This window comes from Phyllobates terribilis, unplaced genomic scaffold (assembly GCF_046119375.1).
Source record: "Phyllobates terribilis strain yellow unplaced genomic scaffold, ASM4611937v1 Scaffold_2__4_contigs__length_985480577, whole genome shotgun sequence".
Classification (NCBI taxonomy): domain Eukaryota; kingdom Metazoa; phylum Chordata; class Amphibia; order Anura; family Dendrobatidae; genus Phyllobates; species Phyllobates terribilis.
This window is the reverse complement of record NW_027362762.1, coordinates 848,150,612-848,172,803: the sequence shown is the minus strand read 5'-3', so window position 1 is coordinate 848,172,803 and position 22,192 is coordinate 848,150,612. Positions and strand designations below refer to the sequence as shown.

Here is a 22,192-nt window from a genome sequence, read left to right as displayed (position 1 = left end):
CAGGAGGGGGCTTCATAGCTCTACAAACCTGGCAGATGCCAGGGCCTTTTATAGGATCCGAGCTGCCATAACTGTGCCTTATGCATCCGTTTAAATGCCACTGTCACAATTGAGCAGTATCCAAAGTGTTAAACTCAAGTGCCAGCTGTACAACACAGCCTGTACCCGCTCTGTATGCAGTGAGCCCCGCTCCTGAGCCTGCCCCATACATGCAGTGTGCACAGGGCCCCATAATTGCTGGCTCTGGGCATCATATACAACTGTTAATTGTGCACTGTGTAGCACTATTATATCTGCACTATATGGCAGTACTATGTGTACACTTTATGGTACGGTGATATACTGTCACTATATTGTGGCACTATTATAGTGTATATGGCCAAGGGCCTCTATAGATCTCGTCCGCTCCATGGCTAGGGATCGTGTATGTAGTAATTGATACTTATGGTTTTACATGATTCTTGCAGTCATACAAACACTCGTGCTGATATTATTCTGTATCATATTCACCAGGGGGATAAAGTTTTACCTAGAATATACTTTTATTTTTTATTTTTCTCCGTCTAAGCCCAAAAATGAAAGTGGGCTCATGTTGCAATCATAGGGGTTCGAGACGCTCGGCCATTGCATGTGCAGCTGGCCATACATATGTGTTTTATATAAAGCGCCGGCGTCAGAACTGCAAATTATGTCCCTGAGACTGAAGGGGATGGGCGCTTGAATTCAAACCTCTGGACCCTTATCTCGGCCATCATCTGTTGGGGGGACAGCTGGGAGGACCCCATTGTTAGACGGTCAGCTGGTTTATGTGGGTTCGGCCAACATTAATGTATATGGGGCCTAACGGTAGAGATGTGTTTAGCTGTTTGTCACTTGTGACCACAGGGTTTCCTTCTTGTTGCTCAGCTCCCTAGATATGAGTGACGTGAGGGCATCCAGGTTATCTGCAGTTCGGCTGCTTAGTGGAGTTCGGCTTAAGGCCACGGCCCCACTATCAGTATTTGGTCAGTATTCGGTCAGTATTTTTTCTCAGGAGTGGGAGCCAAAACCAGATGAGGAACAATCAGAGAAAAGGTATAATAGAAACAAGTCACCAATTCTGCATTTATCACCCTCTCCTGGGAAAAAATACTGACCAAATACTGGTAGTGGGGCCGTGGTCTTAGGCTGTATTCTGTAATAGATGAGATCTGAGGCACAATCCTACATCCTTGGGTTAGGCCTCGTATATGGTGTCATAATGTGTGGGTGCCAGGGCACTTCTTCTTTTTTAAAGTAGATGGTGGCAAACCTTTATTTTTCTATTAATTGTCAAGACCCCCAGCGCTTGACGGTCCCCACAAGAATGGAGCTACATGCAACGAGTGTTGCACTACAGCCATTTTTAGACAAGCCACACGCCCAAAAACATTTGTACGACTTGTCTGCAACTTTTCTAGAGATTTGCATTTTTCATGTTTTAAAAAGTGGAGGGTGAAGAAGAAAAATGAATTGCAGAAAAGGCGCTTGCAAGTTGTAATTGCATTGAAGTCTTCGGCAAGTGAACCTGCGACCAGCGTTGGTAAATCTGAATAGTTTAAGACTGTGTTGCGGTCATACTTTGCAAGAAGTCAGCATAGTTTTCAGTATGATCTCAATGCGCTGCAGCACATGTCACTATGTAGCCCTAAGGGATCTGTTATCTATCAGAAAGGTGTATGCATTAAAATACTTACCCTTTGCTGCCTTCTGTGGTATCAAGAGCGTCTCCGTCCGCTCCTGCATCAAGTGACTGTTGTTGTGACCTGCTGGCTCGCAAAGCGTCTTGTGTGGACTGGAAGTCACTTTCTCAGTGTCAGTTTATCAAATTCAGAACACTGCTCTCATAGACTTGCATTAAGAAAAGGAAGTATGAGCCGTCAAGAAGGGGAAAGGAGCAGCGCTGGAAACAGCAAATAACAGCGACTGGTAAATATTTTAGTGCACGTACCGGACATATATTACATATCGATAACCTACAATGAACCAAAGAAATAAACACTGAAGTTGGACTTTAAATATGTTGGAATCCACAAACTCTTAATAGTCTCCGATACCAGCATTGTTCAATTTAAAGGGAATCTGTCAGTAGGATCAACCCCCCCTAAGCTGTCTATATGGGTGTGCAGGTCATAGAAAGATGAATAAAATGATACCTGGATATCTGATCTTATGTCTTATTCCCGAGAAATCCATGTTTTTATTTATACTTAAATAAGCTGTTAGGATCTGTGGAGTAGACCTAGATCTCCCTGAGGATTTGGCTCTGGAGTTTATTTTAAATAAAAGGAGGTGTAACCAGTGAGACATGTAATGACTGACAGCCTGCTCCCCTGATCTACATGTCTCACACTGGTATCACCCCATGTAATTTAAATTAAGCCCTGGAGGCAAATTCTCTAGGAGATCTGTGTCCGCCCCATAGTTTTTAACAGCTCATTAACATATTGATACAAATTTAGATTACTCTGGAATAAGACATCGGAACGCAGATATCAAGGTATCCTTTTATTCAACTTTCTGTGACCTGCGTGGCCATATAGACGGTTTAGGAGGGTTTATCCTACTGACAGATTCCCTTTAAGACTTAGTGGCAATGTTGAGGACACATTATATACCATAGCCGGGTTCTATCACTGGAAGAACAATTACTATGGTAGTAAAATATCGCCATGGATAATGGGCAGCTATAATAACTTTTTGAAAAAATATTTAATTGTAAAATGAAATCTTTGGTTTCTGGAATGGAGGATTTTCTATTCTTGGGTCAGGCCATCAATGTATGATTAATTGGGATCCTCACTAATCAGAAAAATGGAAGAGCGACATACTTGGAATTGTGTGAATATAGATGTCTAAAGGCATCTTAGGCCTTTTTCAAGTTATTCAATTGCTGTTTCTCAGGCTGGGAGGGTTTTTGTGTTGGTACTTATGGTAGTGATGTTATGGCTGAAAAATATGAAATAAGTATGCATGGAAAATATAGGAACATGTTCACACTGGCCATTATACAGACAAAACCTAAGACAGAAACAAAATTAACATATACCCTACTGTAAGTAAATAAGCAAAAGCAATAGTGCACATAAATAACATGGGGTACTTGGTAAACACTGTTTTTGCTGAAAAAATAAATAAAAAGAGTAAAAGCTATCCCACCAGCATCAACGTGTACCCAAATCGAGATGGACCATCCCAATTTGGGTACACTTTGACGTTGGTGGGTTGGCTTGAATGCTTTTTTAAATCAAAAACGGTGTTTACCAAGTACCCTATGTTATTAATATGCGCTTTTGCTTATTGTTAATATATGTTAATTTTGTTTCTGTCTTAGATTTTGTAGTTTTATTATGTATGAATGGGGTGTATCTACGGGGGTCTATGACCTGGATATTCGCTGTTACTGTGTTTAGATGTCTAGTAACATGAATTAGTTTGGGTACTAGCTATAGATCGCTTGGGCTCCTAGAAAGTGTGTATAAAAATAATTTTTGTCATTTTTGTTTTTTATTTCACTTCTTAGAACTAGTTATATTTGGGTAGATTCTCCAGTGAATGCATTATACCCCCAGAGAGTAAAGTGTTCTTACAGTTACTATTTCTCTGTAGATACATCTATTCTTCTTTTCCAGATGCTTTAGCAATGATGATGATTTGGACATTAAAGGGAAGACTACCGAATATTCTGTTTCTACCCGTGGGGACACTGATCTGATCGTATAGTCAGTACTTTGTAGTGGCTAATCTGCTGTATATTCCCTGTTGCCAAGATGTAATTGCTCATGCTTTAATCTGCCCTTTTCCCCTTGAGGCGTTGATCAGTCTTTGCTGTATTCTGCCCATGATTTCCATATACCTGGCATTGATTTAATGGCATGTTTGTCCATAGCTGTCACTGTAGATAGCATAGCATTGCTGGGAGGTCTGTGGGCGAAGAAGCTTGGAAAAGCCATCAGTAAAATCCACAGGTAGTGGCTTCTTCCTTGTGGGAGGGAGATTAAGGGATTATCCATGCTAATCTGGTTGAGGGTTCCCATACTGTGTCAGAGATGACAGATGAGATAAAGGATTTTGCGTTTATACAACAGGCCCCTTATGAGTAATTTAGGATCCACGTGTCGGCTAAAGGAGGGACAAATGTATCAGGGGAGGAGACCTAGACAATCATTACCAAAGAGTCTTCATTGTCAATTCTAATGATTCTTTATACTTTTAACTTATTTCTTTCTCTCCTTTCGTTACTAATTTTATAACCAATCCTTTCCTTTCCCTATTTTTTAATATCTAGTTGTTATACTTCAGTTGTCCAATATTTTAAAATAAAGTGGCATCTGAATTGGTCCAAGTTAGAAAAACTAATCCGAAATGTTCCCCAACATCTGTAAGGAGTTTGTATGTTCTCCCCCTGTTTGTGTGGGTTTCCTCCCACACTCCAAAGACATACTGATAGGGAATCTAGATTGTGAGCCCCAATGGGGACAGTGTTCATAATGTATGTAAAGAGCTGTGGAATTAATGGATCTATATAAGCGAGTAAAATAAACATAGTCAGCAGTAGGTCGTGTGTGGCCTGCCGGGCTAAAAGCCCTTTACTTTCTCGCCGGGTTTGGCTCTAAATGATAAGACGCGCTTCTTTTTTACTTAATTTACTTTGATTAAGAAATAATTGTACTAAAGATAGCGTACCTGTGGGTTGTTTTTTTTTTTGCAACTTTGCATATTTAATCAGATGAAACTTTATACCCCATTTTTCTTCAATTGGAAAAGTTTTTTTTTTTTTTTTTTTATAATGTATATAAAAAAGAAACAAGCCATCTTTCACATGTCGCGGAGTCCAATTTTCATCCATCTTTGGTCTTTCTGTTTTTACCGTCATGGTGGCATCCATTTATCTGACCCATTCACTTAACAGGATGAGTTTGATCCACTTCTATCCATTTTTTTTTTGCCAATCCGCATGACTGGATGGCTATATGTGTTCTATCTATAAAAAAAAACAAAAACCAGAGGGCGCACACCTTCCAATAAAAATAGAGAGAAAGGCGATCAAAATGTGATATGTACCCAATAATGCTATGATAAACGTCAAGCTTGCCAGCCACACAAAAAAACTTCACACAGCTCCATCGATGGGAAAAAAAAAAACAACTCAGAAAATGGCACTACATACAATTTATATTTATTTATTTTTTTCAAAAGAAAATATACGTACGTTTTGTATGGAAATTGGCGTTAAACCTATTTACTAACCAAAAGAATCCTATTGTCAAGTCATTTTTACCACACAATAAAAACAGAATAAAACGCCGCCCAAAAAACAATGTCAGAATTAAGTACTTTTTTTTGTTGATTTCTCACCATCTCACTGCACTGGTGACTTTCTTGCATTCTTTCTACCAGTCCCATGATATTTGCTAGTTAGTCTGTGCTTGTTTTACAGTGTAGACGGAAAGCTTCTTCATCTCCTTCCTGTTCTGATCTATGTGGTCATATGTAGATTGGGGCTTTTAACTAACTTGTTTCCTGTCTTTAGGGTTGCTCTCCTCATACAGTTGCGCCTTACTTTCCTTTGTTCCTCCTGTGCTTCAGAGTTTTGTAATCAGGAAGCATTAACATTATTTTTTTTTCTTGTACGTATACCATTTTTTTTTTTTAACTTTATTTTTTATGGTCTCAAGTTGCATCAGAGAGGTTTTCCAGGCTGAGAAAAAAAAAGTTTAGAATGAAACATTGAGAGAAACTGAGAAGAGTCTAGTACTAGGCAAATGGCATACTTGCTGTCACTTGACCATCCACGGGGAATACAGGGGAATCATGACTGTGCGCATTGCTCACTGACACGATTCTGCAGACCCATAGTCACTGCAGACCCATAGTCAATGCAGACTTTTTTTCTCAGCCCAGAAAACCCTTCTAAGTCAACTTCAAGTCATTTAAAAAGAAATAAGTCAAACACAATGAAATGTCTGAGCAACATGATATACAGTGGGGAAAAAAAGTATTTAGTCAGCCACCAATTGTGCAAGTTCTCCCACTTAAAAAGATGAGAAAGGCCTGTAATTGACATCATAGGTAGACCTCAACTATGAGAGACAAAATGAGAAAACAAATCCTGAAAATCACATTGTCTGATCTGGAAAGAAATTTTTTTCAAATTTTGGTGGAAAATAAGTTTTTGTTCAATTTTAAACAAGCAAGATTTCTGGCTCTCACAGACCTGTAACTTCTTATTTAAGAGGCTCCTCTGTCCTCCACTCATTACCTGTAGTACTGGCACCTGTTTGAACTTGTTATCTGTATAAAAGACACCTGTCCGCAACCTCAAACAGTCACACTCTAAACTCCACTATGGTGAAGACCAAAGAGCTGTCGAAGGACACCAGAAACAAAATTGTAGCCCTGCACCAGGCTTGGAAGACTGAATCTGCAATAGGCAAACAGCTTGGTGTGAAGAAATCAACTGTGGGAGCAATAATTAGAAAATGGAAGACATACAAGACCACTGATAATCTCCCTCGATCTGGGGCTCCACACAAGAACTCACTCCGGGGGGTCAAAATGATCTCAAGAATGGTGAGCAAAAATCTCAACCACACGGGGGGACCTAGTGAATGACCTGCTGAGAGCTGCGACCAACGTTACACAGGCTACCATCAGTAACACACTACGCCGCCAGGGACTCAGATCCTGCAGTGCCAGACATGTCCCCCTGCTTAAGCCATTACATGTCCGGGCCCGTCTGACGTTTGCTAGAAAGCATTTGGATGATCCAGAAGAGTATTGGGAGAATGTCATATGGTCAGATGAAACCAAAGTAGAACTGTTTGGTAGAAACACAACTCGTCATGTTTGGAGGAGAAAGAATGCCGAGTTGCATCCAAAGAACACCATACCTACTGTGAAGCATTTGGGTGGCAACATCATGCTTTGGGGCTGTTTCTCTGCCAAGGGACCAGGACGACTGATCCGTGTACATGAAAGAATGAGTGGGGCCATGTATCGTGAGAATTTTAGTGCAAACCTCCTTCCATCAGCAAGGGCATTGAAGATGAAACGTGGCTGGGTCTTTTATCATGACAATGATCCCAAGCACACCGCCAGGGCAACGAAGGAGCGGCTTCGTAAGAAGCATTTCAAGGTCCTGGAGTGTCCTAGCCAATCTCCAGATCTAAACCATATAGAAAACCTTTGGAGGGAGTTGAAAGTCTGTGTTGCCCATCGACAGCCCCAAAACATCACTGCTCTAGAGGAGATCTGCATGGAGGAATGGGCCAACATACCAGCAACAGTGTGTACCAACCTTGTGAAGACTTACAGAAAAACGTTTGACCTCTGTCATTGCCAACAAAGGATGTATAACAAAGTATTGAGATGAACTTTTGTAATTGACCAAATACTTATTTTCCACCAAAATTTGAAAAAAAATTCTTTCCAAATCAGACAATGTGATTTTCAGGATTTGTTTTCTCATTTTGTCTCTCATAGTTGAGGTCTACCTATGATGTCAATTACAGGCCTCTCTCATCATTTTAAGTGGGAGAACTTGCACAATTGGTGGCTGACTACATACTTTTTTCCCCACTGTGTACTAAATACTCTAGTGCACATTTAGGACCTGTGTACTTTGTCCAAGCTGGTGTAAGATGTGTCTGATTTATTAAGATGCTCATGCCTCTTTATATATTAGGCCATGGCCCCATTATTAGTATTCGGTCAGTATTTTTTCTCAGGACCTGGAGCCAAAACCAGGTGAGGAACAATCAGAGAAAAGGTATAATAGAAACAAGTCACCAATTCTGCATTTATCACCCACTCCTGGTTTTGGCTTCCTGAGAAAAAATACTGACCGAATACTATAGTGGGGCCGTGGCCTTATGCACAATACGTGGTGTACGTGTGCCAGAAATACAAATCATTGTCAGCCAAAGACTGGCATAGATTGGCAAAATGGTTGATGTAACTTTTTAGTGTCGGCTATGATAAATGTGTTCGGCTGCGTATGTCCGTGCCCTTATCCGCTAAGATACTTTTTTTTTTTTTACATATTTTAAAACTTTATGTACAGTATTTGTTAGTCCCCTTAGGGGACTTGAAGCTGCAATTGTCTGATCGCTTGTTCTATACACAGCAATACCATAATATTGCTATGTATTGGAAAAATCACTGTCTCTTATGAATGGCTTTCACAGGAGTACAATCATGATAGGGACAGGGGTTATCAGCAGAGCTTTGGCCATCATGGCAACCCTTCGGCGCCCCACAATCACGTCACAGGTGCGCCAATGGGTTCATAGAACAACGCGCTTCCCCCTCTTCCCCCGCTGGCATGCTGTAAATGTCAGTCAGATTGACAGCGGCATGAGCGGTTAACAGCCACTCCACCCATAGCTGTTAAAGGCAGATGATGGCTGATTATTACAGTAGAGATGTGGGCTTGGCTTACGAGCCTGCATCAAAGGCAGGGACACTGCATATGACGTATCCTGAACGTCATGTCTTTAAGGGGTTAATTGAAATTCCTGTTTGTATACAAGAGTCCAGTGGGCGGACCTACTAGTGATCGACCCATATCTCTGCATGTACAATCTTCATGCTACCCATGACAGGATCCCTTTAAACTTTGCAAACTGCTCATTCTGGTCTTGGGGGTGCTGTCTGTGGTTCTAATGAGTGTTTGACACCCGTCTTTCCATGCAGTTATACAGGGAAGGCTGTCAATCGCTGATAAGAAGTCCCCATGAGATGGGGAGAATAAAGCATTACTCAGTGCCCAGGAAATGGATAGTCAGTCTATGTAGTGCACAAATGTGCTCAGTCCTAAAGGGGTATTCCCATCTCCAAAATCCTATCCCAATATGCAGCAGCAGCAATCTCCAATTTGAAATGTAGTATAGTTTTTCTGATTCGCTATGTGTCGTTCCTCATGTGCAGGCATTGCAGGACCTTAGGTATCCATGGTTACGACCACTGATATAGTGACCTCTAGTTGCTAGTGGTCGTAACCATGGATACCTAAGGTCCTGCAATGCCTGTACATGAGGAAAGAGACATAGTGAATCAAACTATACTATATTTCTAATTGGAGGTTTTTGCTAATAGTATTATTATTACACCTATTACATGTTGGGATAGGATCTTTGAGATGGTAATACCCCTTTAATGCTTTCTTTATAGTCTTTGTCTCCTGGCTAATAGATAAGGCTCCTGATTCCCCTTTATTACCTTAGAATTCCTTATTGGGATATTTGAAAATAAATTCTCATATTCGGCAGCCCATATGATATTTCCTGTACTAGTCCAACATCTCACAAGCACCTCTCTGGTTGACTGCCTGCTTTTGTTTTTCAGTATTTTTTTTTTTTTTTTTTAGATCACGGCTTCTCAATCTTTTTCTACTAGTGTCCAACCTGCCAGAACCTAGTGATGCCTAGGTCATGTTATTTCTCATAGTCGGTCACCATTTTTTAAAAATTAAATAGGTGGTATTAAAAGGAATAATATTTTAAAGGGTTGTTCTTTTGAAACAATATCTTTAGGTGGATTTAATATTTAAAAATATGTAAAGTATTAAAAGAAGTTGCCCTGATCTCAAGCTTCGAGCACCAGTTTCGGGTCCCCGCAGCTCTTATTTCACCTTGGTCTTCACATAGAACACACATGTCAAACTCTGACCCGTGGGCCAAATTTGGCCCACAGGGTCAGTGTATTTGGCCCGCAACACTGGGTGGACCACCACCCATCATCGCTCTTTCAGCTGGCTCGGCACTGCACTTTCAATTGTATTGGCATCCTGGATGCCGATACAGTTTAAAGCATTGATAAGAGGGAGCCGTTAGCTGACGCTCCCTCTGCCATCATTCTCCCTCTGTGTCTGACATCTCAGCGCATTGCGCGTGATGACATCACTACAACACACTCGCTGTGCAGAGGTTCAGAGCGCTCGCTGCCGAGACCGGAGCATCAGAGAACCAGGGAGAGGTGAGTATTTATTTATATATTTTTTTATTTAAAAATGTACTTATATTGAACCCCCCCCCCCACACACACTTGTTTGTTTCCATATAAAAAGATTCATCATAATATTTGATAAGAAAAAACTTCCTTATTTGTAGACTTTTTTTTTTTTTTTTTTTTTTTAAATAAATTTCAAGGTCTGCCCGCGACTTTCTCCAAGTTTTTAATTTTGGCCCTCTGTGTATTTGAGCTTGACATCCCTGACATAGAAGAAAAAGCTTCCTCTGTCTGCATGTGACTAATCTAAAGGGAGCTGCTGACTGGCTTATTTCTGTTGCTCAGGAAGCCTCTTGTCTGACACAACTGATGCATAGATATAGAAAGGGCCTGGCTATTAAAATGTCCCTCGCAGCCAGATTTTGCGCATCTAAAGACTATTAAAAAGAAGTTTTAGTTGACCAACATTTTATTTATTTTTGCTATTATACCCTTTGAAAATAGCTCAATGTGCTAACTAATTATGTTGACATATTGGGGAAGAATAATCATAACTACCGTATTATGCTAAGAAAACCTGTAGTACTGTTCCATGGGCATGAGAGGTGGGATCTGATGGTTGCCATTGGCACATGCTCCACTTCTCCTTTGCACAAGTTTTGGTATATGTCCGCTATGGTTCATTACTGGTTGTTTCCACCACTGTTTTGGCCCACATTTGTCTCGTGTGTGTGCTTTTTTTTTTTTTTTTTTTCTCCAGCATCGGAGGGATGCAATAACATTGAAGCTGGATGGGATCAGGAGCTAACAGGGTGCTACAGTCATTCGTGCGCTTCAGAGCAGCTTTTACAAGCTCAATAGAAAAGAGCATGTTTGGTCACCGCACTTCCAGTGGCAGTCAGTAGCCTGAGCAATGAGCAGTAAACAATAAAAAATGAAAGCTGTAGTTATCTGGGGAGGATTGGAGGAATTTTAATAAACAGTAAAGTTGCTTATTTTTTACAAACGCTATCCAATCATATCCAGCTTTAAAGATGGGGACAGCCCTTTTAAAGGGAACCTGACAGGTCCTCCATGCCCTCCAACCAATTAGCATTTGTATATTCCTTTCTAAACACCCCACCTAACAGTCCCTTTATCCCGATTGATAACAGATGTTTAAAAAAAGTATTCTTACAGTCCGTTTTTAATATGCTAATTTCCTGTTAACTAGTCAATGGCGCGTTTTTCCCCAGACCAGTCGTCCTACTCAGCGTGTTATCACGCCTCTGTGAGCCTGATAACCTAATTTGTAAGAGCCGGCGTCCTCACCTGCTGTGTGCAGATCGCGAGCATGTGCGCGACTTTCTTGCCTACAAGTCTTTGCACCTCTGAGGTTGGGTGTAGGCTTCCGAGGCGCCCTGCCCATGTCCAGAAGCAAAGCTTATATGGCCATGAAATGTTAACTTTGTGTGTACTAATCCAATAATTTTAATTATGTTTAAATTACTTTTCTAATCCCATTATATCTGTATTTTTCATTAAAGGGGGTCAAAGCTAAAGTGTAATTTTCTAGACTTCTTCTGCCGAGCAGGTATGGGTCTGTTAACATGGTCCGACTGGCGGCACGATATGACTGCCAATCGGTAAACCTTTATAGATTGGCGGTCACTAATAGCCTGTTTGCACACAGCAGCCCACAGTAAATGTTGTGCACCGAACCATCTGTAATGGATCACTCAGTGCACATAGGACTTGCACTGACGACAACTATGGCAACCTGTTTACACAGAACGATGCACTACTGAGAACAATATTTTGCTGCACTGAAGAACATTTTACCCAATTAATGAGTTTTCCTCATTCTTCGGTTGATCAGCAGCATGTTTACACCAGGGCTTGCAGAGTCGGTGTCCATTTTGGTGGAGTCGGAATCTGAGTCGGTATAAAATGAACCAACTCCTAAAATATATAATAAATTGGGTACAGTAGTTCAATGCAGCTTGTGGGGAATATTTTTTCATAAGAATTTGGGAAAGTTATGAAATGTCCTATAAATGTCTGTCCTATTCCTGATCTAAGGGTCTAGACTTTTAGCTGAGATGAATCTGTGTACAGTAAATTTATCACTTACACATGAGCCATGTATGAGGGAGTCGGAGTCGTGGAGTCTAATTAAATATGTTGCACAGTTTATTTTAACATTTACTAATTTCTTATAGAGAAAAATAACTTAAAATGACGATTACTCTTTAAATTCTGTACTTTGATAAATCAGGCTTTGTTCTGTGTAGCATTATGTAAATGTAGACGTGTTTGGCTCATAACTGCAGATCTAAATTATTTGCTATCATTTTCTTTGTATACAATAAAGCATTCACATAAGCTGTTCATCATGCATAATAAAAAATGGCTGGATTCATATCTAGCCATTATTGTGCAGCCAGGCTGGAACATGTAGAGTCGGCCTTTGAACCAGAGCCTTGTACGTGATTAGCAGGATTTTGTATCAATACCTCCCTCCTAAATCTACCAGCAAACACCTCCTTGAGAGTTATACAACTGGATTAAAATGGGGATTACTTGGAGCAAATTGTTGCTCATTTTAGCTTAATTAATTGCTTTGGCATTAGCAGACCATGGCATCAGACTTCATGGTGGGGGAGGTTGGCTTCAGTTCATTGAAATTCAGAGAAATTCGTCTGTTCATTGTTCCTGGAGACAGCGCTTCAGTAATAAGTACCAGGACACATTTGGAAGCCAAATTAACAATAAATGTCAGAATTTCATAGATTATCCCTAATGACATAAATGTATAGGAAGTACAAAAAGCCACATTTTAGATGGTGTCACCTAGAAGATGCCCCGGATGTTGGGAGACAGTAGGACTGACCATATTAAATCGTAAGGGCTGAACAGATTAGTTACTGTGTTCTAATTTATAATGTCTTACTATTTGCTGATATCCTTCTTTCTCTAGGGATGTTCTCCGAGCTTTTTTTTTTTTTTTCTATACTTTAAAATCAAATTACATTTTGAGGGTTGAAAAAAAAAAGTCACGCTCTGGTGCTGTAACCAAGAGATAAGCAATAAATTATAGCTTTTATCATGAAAATCAGATTCTGAGTCTGTCCTGCTGGAAGGTCAACTTTGTCGATAAAAATGGCTTTTCTGCCCGTAATGTACATCGCTAAAGGTTACCCACCAAGTGGACTCAGGGTTTCAGTGATTCTGCTTTTCCCACCTATTTTCCTTTTTATAATAATCTTGGAAAATGAAAATTATTCTCTAATTGAAAACTCGTGTAACCCAGTCTTTCTTCTTTCCTTATTGGGATTCTCATGTTTCTGTGATAGATTGGTGGGTCTGTGCCCAGGTAGGTGAGGAGTCTATGTGAAGGCAAACTGAATACTGCAACCACTCTACTCCTTCAGCTTTTTGTCACAAACACCTAACTTCTAACCATAATTATTGGAATCCTTCTCTGAGTCAAAACAAAAAAGGCGATCTGAAGGGGACATTAATGGACTGTTGGGGGTTGGACAATCCCTCTTTAGTGTTTTAATCCTTTTGTTTTATATAATTTGTCTACTGGCCAGATATAGACCTAAATTACATATTTTTATTTTTTTTTGGCCACAGACATATTTTGGGGTCTATTCAAGCAGATTTTCACCAGAATTCTTGCGTAAAACTGCTTGCAATGTCTCAAAAAGTTTGCGTGTCTCAAAGTTGAGTAAAACTTGTGACTCTTGGCATTTTTACGATAGTCCCACACAACTTTGCCACCTTTTGGAAAAGTAGGCTGAGCTCTGGTGAGGAGTGGCCAAATTAACTCAAGAAATTCATCACAATTTATGCCACAAAAAATGGTGTAAATTACGACACCGAAATGTTCTCCTGTTCCTGGCAGGTGAAATTCCAGTGGCTGGATCATTCTCTTCCTCTAACATCAGTAGGGCTGAGTTGTTTTGGCCCTCATACACATTTTCAGGTGAAGGGGCTGGTGTGGAGTACTCCGCAGCGGGCGCAGAACATTGAACAGCTGCACGGGACCCACGTAAAACATACGATCACGTGATGAATAGGTTGACTTCTGCCATGTTTACATAGGCCAATAATTGAGAACGAGCTTTCACATTGACTCTTGTAAAAAGGGCTTTTATTTGTTCTGCTGAATTTGGTACTAGTTGAATCAACAGCCATTATGGCCCACAACGATCATCTTTAGAATAAGCCATTAAATTGGTGAAGGCCTTGTTTACCAGTCACACCTACATACCTTTAGTAGCCACTACTCCTGTTACTACAGTTCAGTCCTTTAGACTTCAGCAGAATGAAGGTATAGTGAGCTGTAATACCGCAGACAAAATTATGATACTTATAATAAGTATTGAACTGCAGAACCCGCTTCCCTTCAAACAGCTGTTAGCCATGAGTACCAAGAGTTGGACCCTATCCGCTCCACCATTGATGTCCATGTATTTTTACAGCTAACCTGTCGGGTCCCCTGACACTATCCCAAACTACTGTTATAGCCTTATGGATGCAGATTTGTTTATTCCAATACTTCCTTTTTTTTTCTTCAGAAATATTGCACACTGAAGTTCTTATCTTTTAAAGAAAAACTTTTATTCTGCAGCTTGGCATATGCAGATGAGGCCGTAGTCTCTTTCCCGTAACTAGTCCTGAGTGTTGTCGGTACTACCATAATGATCATTAGGCTACAGCCCCACTATCAGTATTTGGTCTGTATTTTTCCTCAGTATTTGTGTTTTAATAATTTTTAACTATTTACAAATATAAATAAAGGGGAGGGAAAGATAGTGGTTCAAAAATGCAGAAGTGGTGATGTTTTTCTATTCCTCTAATTGTTCCTCACCTGGTTTTGGCTTACAAATACTGATGTAAAAAACGGACTATATACTGATAGTGGGGTCGTAGCCTCATATGCAGGCTGTCAGTTGCACCTAGGGGCATGATTAGAGGTTCAGAGGCAGGACCAATCTGGGGGAACATATGCCCCACAGGACTAGTAGTGTGCGATAAACCTCTTATGAGTGTATTCACTCCTGTCAGTTCATCAGCTGATCAGCTCTGGTGACCTCATACTGCATCAGTGGTACGTGGGAACATTCTTGAGAAAGTTCCCACACAGCACCCGTGCCGTAAACTGAGGTCCCAGAGCTCTCAGCTGATCTTCAGCTGATGAACTTGCGTGACCTCAGCTGGCACCGCAGCAATGTACACTGTCGGGAGCGAGCACGCTCCCGTCAGTGTACCGCCGGGATGATCGTGTCACCGGGAGACATCAGGGCATCGGGGGGATGCCGGACAGGTGAGGATAAGTTGTTTTTTTTAAATTTTAATATTGATATGTAATTTATTTTTTTTCACACCGCGCACAGCCCGGACTGTTATCAGTGGTCGGATGATGGGAGAAGTAGTCTTCTTCCCTGGCCCGGGTACCATTCTTTGAGCGTTTCTGCGCTGCAGATGCGCTACAAAGAATGGACATTCTGTGTATTTTAACGCAATGACATTAGCTGGCAGACGGATTACCTAGTGTTTTTGGTGCATTTCCGCCCGGAAAAAACGCTGCAAAAACGCATCAAAAAATTCCCAGTGTGCACTTAACTTAAAATCTTCATCTTCTTGAAAGGGCAGAGCCGATTTTTTTTTTTTTTTGGCGCGAATAAGCCGGAAACACGAACCCGAATTTGAAATGCTGAACAGATTCGCTCAACACTAATCTTGACCAGGCCAATTTTTCTTCAATTTTAACCAGCGTCACTTTATGTGGTAATAACTCTGGAATGCTTTAACATATCCCAGTGATTCAGAGATTTTTATTTTTTTTTAGTGACCTGTTGTACTTCATGTCAGTGGTAAATTTTGATCAATATAATTTTCATATCTTTATGAAAATATTGAAAATTTGACATTTTTCAATTTTCAGACTTTGAATTTAAATGCACTTAAACCAGATAGTTATACCAGACAAAATGGTTAATAACATTGAAGACATGTCTACTTCACATCAGCATCATTTTTGAAACCTATTTTTTTTTTGTTTGTTAGGAAGTTATAAGGGTTTAAAGTTGATCAGCAATATCTAATTTTTCCAACAATTTACAAATCCAATTTTGTTAGGGACCACATCACATTTGAAGTGACTTTGAGGGGCCTATGTGACAGAAAATACCCAAACTTGACACCTTTTTAAAACTGCACCCATCAAAGTGTTCAAAACCAAATTCAAGATGTTTATTAACCCTTTAGAGGCTTCACTGGAATTAAAGCAATGTGGAAGGAAAAATGAAAATTTTACTTTTTCCAACAAAAATATTGCTTTAGCTCCAAATTTTTCATTTTATAAGGGTAACAGGAGAAATGGACCATACAATTTGTGTAATTTCTCTTGAGTACGGCGATACCCCATATGTGGTGGAAAACTGTTTGGGCTCACGGCAGGGCTTGAAAGACAACAAGCGCCAATTGAATTTTGGCTGGAATAGATTGCGGAAGCCATGTCACATTTGAAGAGCCCATGACATGCCAAAACAGCAGAAACCCCCACAAGTGACCCCATTTTGCAAACTACACCTCTTGAGGAATTCATCTAGTGGTGTAGTGATCATTTTTAACCCTCACACGATTCACCGAATTGTGCAACATTGGGCTGAGTCAATGGAAAATTACCAGATATTTTTCCCCACTAAAATGTTGCTTTGGCCCCAAGTTTTAAAATTTCAAAAGGGATAATAGCAGAAAATTTACCTTACAATTTGTTACGCAATTTCTCCCGAGTACGCCAATACCACATATGTGGTCAAAAACTACTTTTGAGGTGACAGTGCAAAGTTCAGAAGGGATGGAGCGCCATGTTGGAGTTCAGATTTTGCTGGAATGGTTTGACTGTGCCGTGTCACATTGGCAGAGCCCCTGAGGTTCTAGTAAAGCAGAACCCCCCCCCCATATCATAAGTGACTCCATTTTACAAACTACACCTCTCAATGAATTAATATAAGGGTGCAGTGATTATATTGACACCACGGGTGTGTCACAGAATTTTTTACCATTGGGCAGTGAAGAAAAAATAATTACATTTTTACCACAAAAATTGTATTTTTGCATTTTCACACCGGGAAATGGGTAAAAATGGCACAAAAATTTGTCACACAATTTCTGCTGAATGTGGCAATACCCCATATGTGGCTGTACAGTACTGCTTAGCCTCACGGCGAGACTCTTGAAGAACAAATTATCGTAGAATAGTTTGGGGACTCAATATACAGAACCCCTAAGTGCCCGAAGAGCAGAATCAAGTGACCCCATTTTAGAAATTACGCCCCTCTGGAAATTTATCTGTACTTGCCCAGTAGATTATGCCCGGCTTGTCCTTCTGGAGACAAGCACCCGTAAATTAAGCGTCTCTCATTGCAATAGAAATGCAAACATGTGGACAATAAATATGGTTTAGGAACACTGTGGGGCTCAGCATGGAGGGGGCCAATTTGGATATGGGAGCTCAGAATTATTTGGATTTCTCTTGGGGTTGGGGGGGCGGGTGAGCAGCCATAGCTTTTCCAGAGCCTTTGTGCTACCAGTAACGGGGAAGCCCCCTATGTTTCCATTGACGTATGACTGACCTGAGTGGAGTTTTTTTCTGTGTATTGCGTTGAAGCTTTTATTGGAACATTTTGCGTAACATTTTGGATCACATTTTTCCTGCGCCCTATACTGAACACTTACATCGGGGTTTCCATCTAAATCTCCGAATGACGTGATTCGGATGAAACCCCTGAGGGAACCATTCTCTATGATGAGGTAGCAGAGTTGCTTGGTTTTCAGCGGTGTCCATCTTTTCAGAAGTGCATAAATCTGTGGTCGACCGCACTTTTATACCCGTTTAAAAAGATGGACATCGCCGGATCATGGTAAAGATGGTGTCCAGTGTCCCCATCTGCCTCATTATAGGGAATCTTCCGCCGGGGTTTCTGTCTGAATCACGTATTTCAGAGATTTACACGGAAACCCCGGTGTAAGCGCTCAACGTAGAGCACAAAATAAATGTGAGCCGAGCTATACTGCGATCTTTGGGGGAGCAGAATGAACAAATCAATAGTAGGTCACGAATTGGTTTTTTTATGCTGTTTCCTGTGCGGTATAAGTGATTGGATGACTTTATTCTTTGGGTTGATATGATTAGAGATATCAGATTTATATTGTTATTTTTTGCTGCTATCACACACTAAACACCTATTTTTGTAAAAAAAGAAAAGTTTTTGCATCACCATATTTTGAGAGCTATAATTCTCCTATATTTCTGCCGACAGTTATGTGATGGCTTGTTTTTTTGCGGGACAAGCTGACGTTTTTATTGGTACCATTTTCGGGCTTATTTTTTTGATCACTTTATATTCAGATTTTGGGAGGCAGAATGAACAAAACCAGCGATTCAGGAATTTTTTTTATTCGGGGTCTTTTTTTAATTTTTTTTTTTTTTTTTTTAAGACCGTCCACTTTGTGGTAAAAGTGATAAGGTAGCTTTCTTTATCGCTTCGTTGGGGGACACAGGACCATGGGTGTATGCTGTTGTCGCTAGGAGGTTGACACTAGGCAAAAAAAAAAAAAGAAAGAAATGGCTTCTCCTCCGCAGTATACACCAGCCTACAGGCACCAAGCTCACCAGTTTAAGCTTGGTGTCTGTAGGAGGTAGACCTGGATCCTAACTGATCCAACCCTATTGTGTTTTATTAATCCTTGTTCTTTATTTTTCAGATGCAGCTCTTCAGGGTTAACAGGGAACACTGCATTCCCTGTTATCCTCATTCTCAAGCGACCGAGAGAGCAGTGTGGCATTTCCCACATCGCCCACTCTCTGACCCGCTGGGCAGGACCTATTCCCTGTCACCTCCAGGTGTCTCAGGGTGATTCCCGGTGGCCAGTCCTTGCCTATTCCCCACCCCAGCCCCTTCCTCGGAGCGGCGTGGGAGGGAGACGGTGGTCACTGCAGTGACCTTCCCCCAGATTCTGGGGTCGACACCGTCTCCTGCACTGTCCAGTGCCGGTTCGTGTGGGAAGGAGGAAGAGCCAGGATCCCCCCTATCCACGGAGGACCTTCTGTGACCATCCTCCGAAGGGGAGAGCAAGAAGAGGTATCGGGACCTCTAACAAAGGTAATCCCTCCCACTCCTGCTGCCTTACAACCGCAGTCCTCCAGGTCCCTCAGAACACTGGATATGGCACAGAGCTGCCTGCCAGCGGGTCCTCTAAATCCGTGGATTATTTATGGGGGATCACACCTCCACCGACGCTCACTTACAGCAGCGCTTCCCTGGCCACGCCCCCCTGTCCTCTGCAGTATTCCTGGTTAGGCACATATGCCCAAACCCAGGGAGCTTTCTGTCCGTCCCGCTCACACAGTCACATACTACGCCTGTGCTCTTTGCAGTACTAAGTGGCCCGCGGGTCTGACAACGGCTTTCTGCTCGACCTGCAAGCCTCCCACCATGCTGGCACCCCAAGATCCCCCTGCCGCCCAGGAAGAAGTACCTCTCCCTCCTCCGGAGTGGGCTGTTGCTATGTCCCAGTCTGTCTCTGACCTCACCAAGGTATCTCAATCTCTGGTGCAGGTCCTAGAACGCTTGCCCATGCTATCCACAGCCACCAGTGCTCCGAACTTTCCCACGGATGATTCGCAGGCACCCCTGCCCCCTCCTCCTAAGGGCAGACCGAGGGCATGTTCTCAGAAACTAACTCATACAAGTTCATCTTCCAGCTCTCCAGACTCCAAACTGCCCCCTGCATCTCACACCTCTTCCCCAGAGGTCACTCCAGGATCAGACACTGCATCAGATTCTGACTCTGGATCCGACACGGACCAATATTCTAGAATCCAGGACATGGTTGACAGCCTTATATCAGCCGTCAATCAGACTCTGCATGTTAAAGAGGACGAGAGCCCTTCTCAGGACTACTCCGTTTCCTTCAAGAGAATTAAGCACCCGGCACGCACCTTTTCTAACCATTCAGAATTTGATGGTGTCTTTCAGAAACAGTGGGAGCATCCAGAAAAGCGCTTCACTGGAAAGAAACAGTTAGACATGTTATACCCCTTTAACCACAACCTCGTCAGCAAATGGATGGAGTCCCCTTCTGTGGATCCTCCTGTCTCTCGGCTAAGGCGGTGCCGTCTCTTCCAGACGGTTCCTCCCTCAAGGACACTACGGATAGACTGGTTGAGGCCTTGGCTAAGTCGGCCTTCGAGGCTGCTGGCACCTCCCTGTGTCCTTTCTTCGCCTAAACTTGGGTATCAAAAGCAGTCTCCGCATAGGCCAAACAGCTTAGGCAGGGCATGCTAACGGGGGCTTCCCCAGATGATCTGTCTGACCTAGCGGATCAGATCGTCCACGCAGGGAAATATCTGCTCACGGCGTCCCTTGACGCCGCTACCTGTTCAGCCCGCGTCTCTAGCAATATCATCGCTATACGTTGAATTCTTTGGTTGAAGGCTTGGAACGCCGACCCGGCCTCCAAAAAATCACTAACAGATCTCCCATTTCAGGGCTCCAGGCTGTTTGGGTCTAAGTTAGACCAGATCATCTCTGATGCCGCTGGGGGCAAGAGCACCTCCCTTCCCCAGCCGAGACCTAATCGCCCCTTTCCAAGGAGACGTTCCCTTCAGTTCCGGTCCTTTCGTCGGTTCGCTCAACTGGGACCCTCCTCACAACAGGACCGTACCCCAGCACAACAAGAGAGACGTAAGCCTACCTTTAGGCGCACTCCCAACTGGCGCGCAAAGGGTCGCTCTTCCAAGCCCTCTGGATCCCGATCACGATCCAACAGATTTTCCTAAGCATGACGGGTCTCTCCCACCTGAGTTTTCTCCCAGGGTGGGCGGCCGTCTACTTCTGTTCCGAGACCCTTGGGTCTTGGCAACAGAGGATGCCTGGGTCTAGGAGATTGTGACCTCCGGCTACAAGATTGAGTTCAACGCCATAACAGGAACACGATTTCTCAGGTCCCATCCCCCGCATCCATCTCTGCTTCCCGGTTTCCTTCAGGCCATTGCCTCCCTTCTGCGCTCAGGAGTAATAGTTCCAGTCCCCCTTCAGGAAAGGTTTTCCGGTTTTTACTCCAATCTTTTCGTTGTTCCAAAAAAGGACGGCTCACTACGTCCGATCCTAGACCTCAAACAACTAAACCGACAGGTACACGTACGGCACTTCAGAATGTAGTCCCTCAGGTCGGTAATCGCCTCGATGGAGGTCGGGGAATATTTATGTTCAGTGGACATTCAGGATGCATATCTTCATATCCCAATCTGCGCACCACATCAAAAGTTCCTTCGATTTGCCTTCCAGAACGCACATTACCAGTTCACTTCTCTCCCCTTGCCTCCGCCCCGAGGGTTTTCACCAAGGTAATGGCGACGGTCATGGCCATTCTACGAGCCAGGGGGATTGTAGTTATCCCCTACCTCGACGACCTATTGATCAAGGGTCCCTTGTTCAGGTACTGTCTCCACAGTCTCCAGATCACCCTGAACACGCTCTCTCGGTTAGGCTGGCTGATCAACACGGACAGATCCTCCCTGGTCCCATCTCAACGCTTAACCTTTCTAGGGATGCAGTTCGACACGACCCATGCCCGGGTCCTTCTCCCGAGGGAAAAGATAAAATCTCTCCGTCGGGGGATTCACCTTCTCTCCGACCCAAGTCCACGCTGTCTTCGCCTGTGCATGAGTGTCTTGGGAAAAATGGTGGCAGCTATGGAAGCAGTGCCGTTTGCCCTGTTCCATACCCGGCCTCTTCAACTTGCCCTTCTGTCGGCATGGGACAAGAAACCGTCGTCTCTAGATCGACGCATCAGGTTACCTCTTCATGTAAGAAGGTCATTAATATGGTGGACTCGCCCTTCTTCCTTCAGACCCGGGAGGTCATTCCTACTGCTTCGCTGGCAGGTGGTCACAACCGATGCCAGCCTCATTGGTTTGGGGGCAGTCTTCCTTCACCACACTGTGCAGGGCCGTTGGAGTCCCCACGAAGTCTCCCTACCGATCAATATATTGGCGATAAGGGCGATCTACCTGGTGTTGCGTCACTGGCAGGGTATTCTTGCAGGGCTCCCAGTCTGCGTACAATCGGACAACGCCACGGCTGTGGCGTACATAAACCATCTGGGAGGAATGTGCAGCAAGTCCGTCTTGAAAGAGGTGGCAAGAGTGTTAGTTTGGGCC

At 42.7% G+C, this 22,192-nt stretch overlaps 1 protein-coding gene across 1 annotated transcript in view; it reads left to right on the top strand.

The window, feature by feature from the left end:
* The window catches only part of UNC119 (unc-119 lipid binding chaperone), a 48,264-nt gene that overhangs the window by 1,001 nt on the left and 25,071 nt on the right, over window positions 1-22,192 (top strand). The gene's annotated exons all lie outside the window — the stretch shown is intronic.